This window comes from Trachypithecus francoisi, unplaced genomic scaffold (genome assembly GCF_009764315.1).
Source record: "Trachypithecus francoisi isolate TF-2019V2 unplaced genomic scaffold, Tfra_2.0 Lachesis_group13, whole genome shotgun sequence".
NCBI classification, from domain to species: domain Eukaryota; kingdom Metazoa; phylum Chordata; class Mammalia; order Primates; family Cercopithecidae; genus Trachypithecus; species Trachypithecus francoisi.
In genome coordinates this window covers 83,050,266-83,060,495 of record NW_022681458.1, presented here as the reverse complement: position 1 = coordinate 83,060,495, position 10,230 = coordinate 83,050,266, and the positions used below count along the sequence as shown (strand labels likewise).

The following is a 10,230-nucleotide window of genomic DNA, read 5'->3' as shown; positions in this document are numbered from 1 at the left end:
GTGTCCAAAGCTCCATGGAAACAGAAGGTCCTGTACTCAGACCCTTCCAGACCTCACCCTATATGCCTCTTTATCTATTTGTGCATTTGTATCCTTTATAATAAACTGGTAATAGTAAAGTGTTTCCCTGAGTTCTGTAAGCCATAATAATAAATTGCTGAACATGAGGCAGAGGTTATGGGAACTCCCAATTTGTAGTCAAGTTAGTCAGAAGTACTGGAGACCTGGGATTTTGATTGGTGTCTGAAGCTGGAATTGAGGCAGTCTTGTGGGACTAAGGCCTTACTTAGCCTGCGGAGTCTGATGCTAACCCTAGGTAGATAGTATCAGAATCAAATTAAATTGCACTGGTGTCCACAGTAAACTGGAGAATTGCTTGGCGTGGAAAATTGACACATTTGGTATCAGAAACGTTGCGAGCATAGGACAAACTTTTTCTTTTTTTTTTTTTTTTTTTTGAGACGGAGTCTCGCTCTGCCGCCCAGGCTGGAGTGCTGTGGCCGGATCTCAGCTCACTGCAACCTCCGCCTCCCGGGTTCACGCCATTCTCCTGCCTCAGCCTCCCGAGTAGCTGGGACTACAGGCGCCCGCCACCTCGCCCGGCTAATTTTTTTGTATTTTTTAGTAGAGACGGGGTTTCACCGTGTTAGCCAGGATGGTCTCGATCTCCTGACCTCGTGATCCGCCCGTCTCGGCCTCCCAAAGTGCTGGGATTACAGGCTTGAGCCACCGCGCCCGGCCACTTTTTCTTTATCTACTTTTACATATCTTAAATTATTCTAAAGTAAAAGTTTATTTTTTATTTTATTATTGTTTTTTAAGGCAGAGTCTTGCTCTGTCACCCAGGCTGAAAGTCAGTGTGAGATCATAGTTCATTGCCACCTTGATCTCCCTGACTCAAGCAATCCTCCCACCTCAGCTTTCCTAGCTGGAACTACAGGCATGTGCCACCACGCCCAGCTAGTTTTTTTTTAATTTTTAGTAGAGATGAGGTCTTGTTATGTTGCCCAGTCTTGCGTTGAACTCCTAAGCTCAAGCAGCTTCCCAAAGTGCTGGAACTACAAGCATGAGACACCAGGTCCAGCCCAGACACTCATTTTTTAAAAAGTACAAGGAATTTCCATATACATGTTACTCAGATTCCCCAAACTTAACATTTTACCACATTTATCTTATCAGTCTCTTTCTGTTCCCTTTATAAAGATATTTTTCATCATTCCCTTTTACACCTGAATATTTCAAAGTATATTTCTGTTAAAAGTACCTTTATCAAAATAAGGAAATAAGCATTAATACAATACTATCCAATACAGACCTTCATGTTTCACCATGTTTCGCTCATGTACTTTATAACAAAAATATGATAAAAGAGTAATATAAAATAAAATTGTTTCCATCCTAGCCCATGATCCAATCGAGGGTCATACATTATTTTTAAAGGTCATACCTCTTTGGACTTCTTGGATCTGGAATGCATTCTTGTCTTTGTTTCTCATGACCTTGACATTTTTGAAAAGTACAAACTATTTATTTTGTGAAATGTCTCTCAATTTGGGCTTTACTGATGGTTCTTCATGTTTATGTTCAGGTTATGCATTTTTGCAGTTATACAGCAGAAGTGATGTGCTCTTCTTTGTGCATCCTGTCAAGATGCATGCTATTGGTTCCACTACTGTTAGTGTTAACTTTTGCAACTTCGTAAAGGTGGTATGTGTCATGCATGTCCATTGTATAGTTGCTATTTTTTCCATTCTTGATTACTATCTTGTGGGGAGATATTTTGAGCATGTAAAAACATGCTCCTTGTAATCAACTCTTCACAAAATACTGTAAAATCCACTGCTGATTTTTGCCTGAAACAATTTCTGACTAGAATTCCATTCTACATCAACTTGTCCAGCTCCATAAAAAAGCAGGTATTTTTCTCACAAATAGGACTTTTTATTTGGCACTATTGTAAGTCTGAACTTTAAACAGATTCTTCGACTGGTGGTTCATATCCATCAGCTCGTTCAACTTTAGCATCTGTCTCATCCCCAGTGGCTTTTCCAGAACTACTACTTTCACCATGAAGCTCCACGAGTTTTCTCAATTCAAACTTGGGCTTCTTCAGTATTTTTACTTTTCTTCTTTTTTTTTTTGAAATGGAGTCTCACTCTGTCTCCCAGGCTAGAGTGCAGTGGAACGATCTTGGCTCACTGCAACCTCTGCCTCCCAGATTCAAGTGATCCTCCTGCCTCAGCCTCCTGAGTAGTTGGGATTACAGGTGCACACCACCACGCCCAGCTTATTTTTTTGTATTTTTAGTAGAGATGGGGTTTCGCCATGTTGGCCAGGCTGGTCTCAAACTCCTGACCTCAAATTACCTGCCCACCTCAGTCTCCCAAAGTGTTGGGATTAGAGGCATGAGCCACTGTTCCCGGCTAGCTTTTTTACTTTTCTAACGAAGACATCATGGAGAGGAAATATAGATTGGCAAGGTTTTTCTATGTCTTTTCCAATGTTGTCTGGAATCAATTTATTGATCACTTCTTTCAAGTCATTTGTCTGCACCTCTCAGGTCATGATTTCCATCGTTTTCTCCCAGATTTGGCAGACTTGCTGGTGCTGAGCCTAAGAGGTCATCCGTATCTGATTGTTGTGTTTTTTTAGTAAAGTCAACACAGAACAGATGAAGCCAAGTAACCATCAGTAGTCTTGACATGAACAGGGGCTTCAATCATTGTCTGCCATTTTTTGACCATAGAATATATTTTCTTACAAGTTAGATCCATGACATGGAAGTTGGGCAGTTTTTGCCCTGAACGTCTTCAGTAATCAGTTTGAATTTTTCTAAATGTGACTTCATCATTCTGCAAATCAGCAAGACTCACTTCAAACACATGACCCTTGAGGCCATCAGATACAGTTTTGGTTCCTTGGATCCTGGTGACTAGCATCTTTCCAACATTTCTTATATTGAACATAGCAGGTATTTTCACATTATATCAATCTTTCTTAGAAAATAGATCAATCACTTTCTTCTTGACTCCCTTCTGCCACCTTTCATAAAGCGCTTGGTCTTGCCAGCTGCCGTGGTGCTGCTCATAGAGCCAAAAGGCCATGGTGGTATTTTTATTGAGATTGTCTTTCACAAGTATTTTAAAGCTTTTCTCAAACAGCTTTTACATACTTCTGGTTACAGTTATTCCTAAGTATTTTATCTTCTTTGTTGTTATTTAATTGGGGTTTCCCTTATCACTCTATTTTCAAACTGGTAGTTATTTATATACATACAAAATATTAATTTCTGAACGCTAATTTTATAGCTTACTAGTTATTGATTTTTTTATTATTTGAGTTAGTTTTATCATTGATTTTCTAGTGCAGAAGTCCACACACTGTTATCTTTTCAGTAAAAACATCAGACTGTAAATATTTCATTTTTGTATGCCAAAAAGTTCCTATCCCAACTGTTCCACTCTGCTGGTGTAGTGCAAAAGATGACAGAGGCAATACAAAACCAAGTATATATGGCTAAATTTGGCTCTCAGTTTGCTAACCCTTGCTCTAGGGTTTTCCAGATATACTATCTTATCATCTGCAAAGAGAGATAGTTTTATTTCTTCTCTTCTGTTATGCCTCTACTGATTCCTCTTCTTTAACTGTATTGGCTAATATCCCCAGTAATGTGATGAATAGCAGTGTAGTTACTAGATATCCTTGCCTTGCTCCTGATGGTACTAGTAAAAATGCCCGTGGTGTTTTCCATTATGATGACTTTAAGACTAAGGGGTGTGTGTGTGTATGTGTACCTATACATATAAGGTGTGTATATATATTTATCATGTTAAGAAAATACCCATCAATTCCTATTTTCTTAAGTGCTTTTATCAGAAGATGTTGATTTTTGTTAAAGGTTTTTGCAGCATCTATGGAGATAATTATATGATTTATCCTATATCTATTTTTTTTTTTTTTTTTTTTTTTTTGAGACGGAGTCTCGCTCTTCCACCCAGGCTGGAGTGCAGTGGCCGGATCTCAGCTCACTGCAAGCTCCGCCTCCCGGGTTCACGCCATTCTCCTGCCTCAGCCTCCCGAGTAGCTGGGACTACAGGCGCCCGCCTCGTCGCCCGGCTAGTTTTTTGTATTTTTAAGTAGAGACAGGGTTTCACCGTATTAGCCAGGATGGTCTCGATCTCCTGACCTTGTGATCCGCCCGTCTCGGCCTCCCAAAGTGCTGGGATTACAGGCTTGAGCCACTGCGCCCGGCCTCCTATATCTATTAATATAGTATATTAATGGATTTCCCAATATTGAAACAATCTTGTGTTTTTGGAAAACAGTTGACCCTTGAACAATGTCGGGGCAGGGGTGCTGACTCCCCACTCAGGTGAAAATCTGCACATAACTATTGACTCCCCAAAAACTTAACTACTAATTGCCTACTGAGATGCCTTACCTATAACATAGTCAATTAACACATATTTTGTATGTTACATACAATACTGTAATCTTACAATAAAGTAGGCTAGAGAAAAGGTTATTAAGAAAATAATAAGGGAAAGAAAATACATTTACAGTACTGTACAGTATTTACTGATACTGTAAGTTTATGTCATCTGTTTACAAGATTGTTTACAGAATTGCCCATCTGAAATGGAAAAAAAGGCATCTGCAGCAGCACACCTCAATCTATAGTACATCTCAAGCAATTCGACTTTTCATTGTAATGTCATGACTTCACTGCTTCTTGGTAGCAACTCCAGCATCACCAGTAGCACTTGGTATGGATCCTATAGTGTTATTCAAGGTTTACGGTATTACACTAAATAGGATAAAGAATACATAAGAACTGCAAAAGATCACTTTTTACTGTGATACAATGCCATTTACTGAAGAGATGAACTGCTCATCTGGAGATAAGTATCATAAGGCATTTTAAGCATATACTATGAACACTTGAACTCACTACAATAGCAATATGAGGCAGCTGCAAAATTACTACAGCAGTACATGTGCTACAATTAACTTTATGCAGTTATTAATACTGCATCATTCTGCTTGCTTACATTTCTCTCCACTGTGAATGATGCTATGTATGACCTGTTTATATGTGTAAGTTTTGATAAATTTTAACTTTTTATATCAGATTTGTGTATATTTTATGGTATTAAATGATAAAACATACTAGTATCTACATATATTTCACGCATTCATGATATATCTTTTTCTTAATTTTTTTTTTTCTTTTTGAGACGGAGTCTCACTCTGTTGCTCAGGCTAGAATGTAGTGGCACAATCTCAGCTCGCTGTAACCTCCGACTTCCAGGTTCAAGTGATTCTCCTGCCTCAGCCTCCCAAGTAGCTGGGATTACAGGCATGCACAGTACCACACCCAGCTAATTTTTTGTATTTTTAGTAGAGATGGGGTTTCACCATGTTGGCCAGGCTGGTCTCGAACTCCTGACTTCAGGTCATCTGCCCACCTCGGTCTCCCAAAGTGCTGGGATTACAGGCATGAGCCCCCGTGCCTGGCTTCTTAATTTTTTTCAATATTTCTAGGCTATGTGGTTCATCTGCAAGTTTTTTCAAATTGTCACAAATCTTCAGAAAATATTCCAATATATTTATTGAAACGAGTCTGTAGAATCTGGGCATGGCAGCACACACCTGCAATCACAGTCATTCAGGAGGCTGAGGCTGGAGGATCACTTGAGGCCAGGAGTTCAAGACCAGTCTGGGCAACATAGTGAGACCTGTCTCTTTAAAATAAAAAATTAAAAAACAAACAAACAAAAAAAACCACATATAAATGGACCTGTGCAGTTCAAACTTGTTTTGCTCAAGGGTCAACTGTAAATCCCATATGGTCATAATGTGTTATTTTATTTTAGAGACAGAGTTTCATTCTGTCACCAAGGCTGTAGTACAATGATACTACAGCTCAGTAGCACTACAGAGTACAACAGCTCACAGCCTTGAACTCCTTGGCTCAAGCCATCGCCCTTTCTCAGCTTCACAAGTAGCTAGGACTACAGGTACATGCCACCATGCCAGTTAATTTTTAAATTTTTTCGTAGACACAGGGTCTCACTGGTCTTGAACTCCTGGCTTCAAGTGATCCTCCTGTGTTTACCTCCAAAAGCACTGGGTTTATAGGTGTAAGCCACCATGCCCAGCTTATTTTCCTAATATATGACATTGGAATTTGTTTGCTAATATTTTATTTAGTACTTGGTATGACTATATATAATTGATACTGGTTTATAATTTTTTTTCCTTTTTGTGCTGTCTTTAGGAATTGGTATTATCCACATTCAAGGCTCTGCACCAGTTTATGGAGCACTGAGACTATCTTTGAGTGTTTCATAGATTATCTCTACAAAACCATCTGGGACTGGTGCTTTTTAATGATGTGGATCCTTGATATTCTTCTCTATTTCTTCTACAGAAATTGAACTTTCTCAAATGTGGCCAATTTTGATGAAATATATTTGCCTTAAAAATAAACCTTTTTTTTTTTTTTGAGACAGGGTCTCACTCTGCCTCTCAGGCTAAGGGCAATGGTGAGATCATGGCTCACTGCAGTCTCCACCTCCTAGGCTCAAGCGATCCTCCTATCTGAGTCTCCCAAGTAGCTGGGACCATAGACGTGTACCTAAGTTTTCATTTTTTGTAGAGACAGGGTCTCACTATGTTGCCCAGGCTGGTCTCAAACTCCTAGATTCAAGGGATCCTCACACCTCGACCTCTCAAAGTGTAAGTCATTGCACCTGGCCATCTTTTTTTTTTTTTAAGAGATGGGGTCTCACTATGTTGCCCAGGCTGGAGTATCGTGACTATTCACAGGCACAGCCTCAAACTCCTAGTCTCAAGCAATCCTCCTTCCTCAGCCTCGAGTAACTGGGACTTACAGGTGTGTACTACTGTGCCTGGCTGACAGTTACTTTTTCATTTAAGTTTTCAAACTTATTTGGAAAGAAAAGTAGGTTCTTCTCGTGTCATGGTTCTCATCTCTGTCATTTCGTTTATGATCTTCTCTGCATTAATTAGTCTAGCTGTCAATTCTTCCACTTTTTTTTTCAAGATTTTTAGTTTCTTTGTGCTGGGTACGTAATTCCTCCTTTAGCTCTGAGAGGTTTGATGGACTGAAGCCTTCTTCTCTCATCTCATCAAAGTCATTCTCTGACCAGCTTTGATCCGTTGCTGGCGATGGGCTTCGCTCCTTTGCAGGGGGAGATGCGCTCTTATTTTTTGAATTTCCAGCTTTTCTGCCCTGCTTCTTCCCCGTCTTTGTGGTTTTATCTGTCTCTGGTCTTTGATGATGGTGACCTACTGATGGGGTTTTGGTATAGGTGTCCTTCCTGTTTGATAGTTTTCCGTCTGACAGTCAGAAAGACTGTCTGTTGGTCTGAATGCACAAGCTTCAGTAACTGACTCGATCAACTGGAAGAAAGAGTATCAGCGATTGAGGATCAAATGAATGAAATGAAGCGAGAAGAGAAACCAAAAGAAAAAAGAAGAAAAAGAAATGAACAAAGCCTGCAAGAAGTATGGGATTATGTAAAAAGACCAAATCTACGTCTGATTGGGGTGCCTGAAAGTGAGGGGGAAAATGGAACCAAGTTGGAAAACACTCTTCAGGATATCATCCAGGAGAACTTCCCCAACCTAGTAGGGCAGGCCAACATTCAAATTCAGGAAATACAGAGAACGCCACAAAGATACTCCTTCAGAAGAGCAACTCCAAGACACATAATTGCCAGATTCACCAAAGTTGAAATGAAGGAAAAAATCTTAAGGGCAGCCAGAGAGAAAGGTCGGGTTACCCACAAAGGGAAGCCCATCAGAATAACAGCAGACCTCTCGGCAGAAACTCTACAAGCCGGAAGAGAGTGGGGGCCAATATTCAACGTTCTTAAAGAAAAGAATTTTCAACCCAGAATTTCATATCCAGCCAAACTAAGTTTCATCAGTGAAGGAGAAATAAAATCCTTTACAGAGAAGCAAATGCTTAGAGATTTTGTCACCACCAGGCCTGCCTTACAAGTGACCCTGAAGGAAGCCCCAAACATGGAAAGGAACAACCGGTACCAGCCATTGCAAAAACATGCCAAAATGTAAAGACCATCGAGGCTAGGAAGAAACTGCATCAACTAACGAGCAAAATAACCAGTTAAGATCATAATGACAGGATCAAGTTCACACATAACAATATTAACCTTAAATGTCAATGGACTAAATGCTCCAATTAAAAGACACAGACTGGCAAACTGGATCAAGAGTCAAGACTCATCAGTCTGCTGTATTCAGGAGACCCATCTCACATGCAGAGACATACATAGGCTCAAAATAAAGGGATGGAGGAAGATCTACCAAGCAAATGGAGAACAAAAAAAAGCAGGGGTTGCAATCCTAGTCTCTGATAAAACAGACTTTAAACCATCAAAGATCAAAAGAGACAAAGAAGGCCATTACATAATGGTAAAGGGAGCAATTCAACAGGAAGAGCTAACTCTCCTAAATATCTATGCACCCAATACAGGAGCACCCAGATTCATAAAGCAAGTCCTTAGAGACCTACAAAGAGACTTAGACTCCCATACAATCATAATGGGAGACTTCAACACTCCACTGTCAACATTAGACAGATCAACGAGACAGAAAGTTAACAAGGATATCCAGGAATTGAACTCATCTCTGCACCAAGCGGACCTAATAGACATCTATAGAACTCTCCACCCCAAATCAACAGAATATACATTCTTCTCAGCACCACATCGCACTTATTCCAAAATTGACCACATAATTGGAAGTAAAGCACTCCTCAGCAAATGTACAAGAACAGAAATTATAACAAACTGTCTCTCAGACCACAGTGCAATCAAACTAGAACTCAGGACTAAGAAACTCAATCCAAACCGCTCAACTACATGGAAACTGAACAACCTGCTCCTGAATGACTACTGGGTACATAACGAAATGAAAGCAGAAATAAAGATGTTCTTTGAAACCAATGAGAACAAAGATACAACATACCAGAATCTGGGACACATTTAAAGCAGTGTGTAGAGGGAAATTTATAGCACTAAATGCCCACAAGAGAAAGCAGGAGAGATCTAAAATTGACACTCTAACATCACAATTAAAAGAACTAGAGAGGCAAGAGCAAACACATTCAAAAGCTAGCAGAAGGCAAGAAATAACTACGATCAGAGCAGAACTGAAGGAGATAGAGACACAAAAAACCCTCCAAAAAAATCAATGAATCCAGGAGTTGGTTTTTTGAAAAGATCAACAAAATTGACAGACCGCTAGCTAAACTAATAAAGAAGAAAAGAGAGAGGAATCAAATAGACGCAATAAAAAATGATAAAGGGGATATCACTACCGACCCCACAGAAATACAAACTACCATCAGAGAATACTATAAATGCCTCTACGCAAATCAACTAGAAAATCTAGAAGAAATGGATAATTTCCTGGACACTTACACTCTCCCAAGACTAAACCAGGAAGAAGTTGAATCCCTGAATAGACCAATAGCAGGCTCTGAAATTGAGGCAACAATTAATAGCCTACCCACCAAAAAAAGTCCAGGACCAGATGGATTCACAGCTGAATTCTACCAGAGGTACAAGGAGGAGCTGGTACCATTCCTTCTGAAACTATTCAATCAATAGAAAAAGAGGGAATCCTCCCTAACTCTTTTTATGAGGCCAACATCATCCTGATACCAAAGCCTGGCAGAGACACAACAAAAAAAGAGAATTTTAGACCAATATCCCTGATGAACATCGATGCAAAAATCCTCAATAAAATACTGGCAAACCGGATTCAGCAGCACATCAAAAAGCTTATCCACCATGATCAAGTGGGCTTTCCCTGGGATGCAAGGCTGGTTCAACATTCGCAAATCAATAAACGTAATCCAGCATATAAACAGAACCAAAGACAAGAACCACATGATTATCTCAATAGATGCAGAAAAGGCTTTTGACAAAATTCAACAGCCTTTATGCTAAAAATGCTCAATAAATTCGGTATTGATGGAACGTACCTCAAAATAATAAGAGCTATTTATGACAAACCCACAGCTAATATCATACTGAATGGGCAAAAACTGGAAAAATTCCCTTTGAAAACTGGCACAAGACAGGGATGCCCTCTCTCACCACTCCTATTCAACATAGTGTTGGAAGTTCTGGCTAGGGCAATCAGGCAAGAGAAAGAAATCAAGGGTATCCA

General features: G+C 39.7%; 1 pseudogene; it reads right to left on the bottom strand.

Moving 5' to 3' along the window:
* Nucleotides 1-733: 733 nt before the first annotated feature.
* Nucleotides 734-3,932, bottom strand: LOC117094207 (annotated as a pseudogene).
* Nucleotides 3,933-10,230: the final 6,298 nt, after the last annotated feature.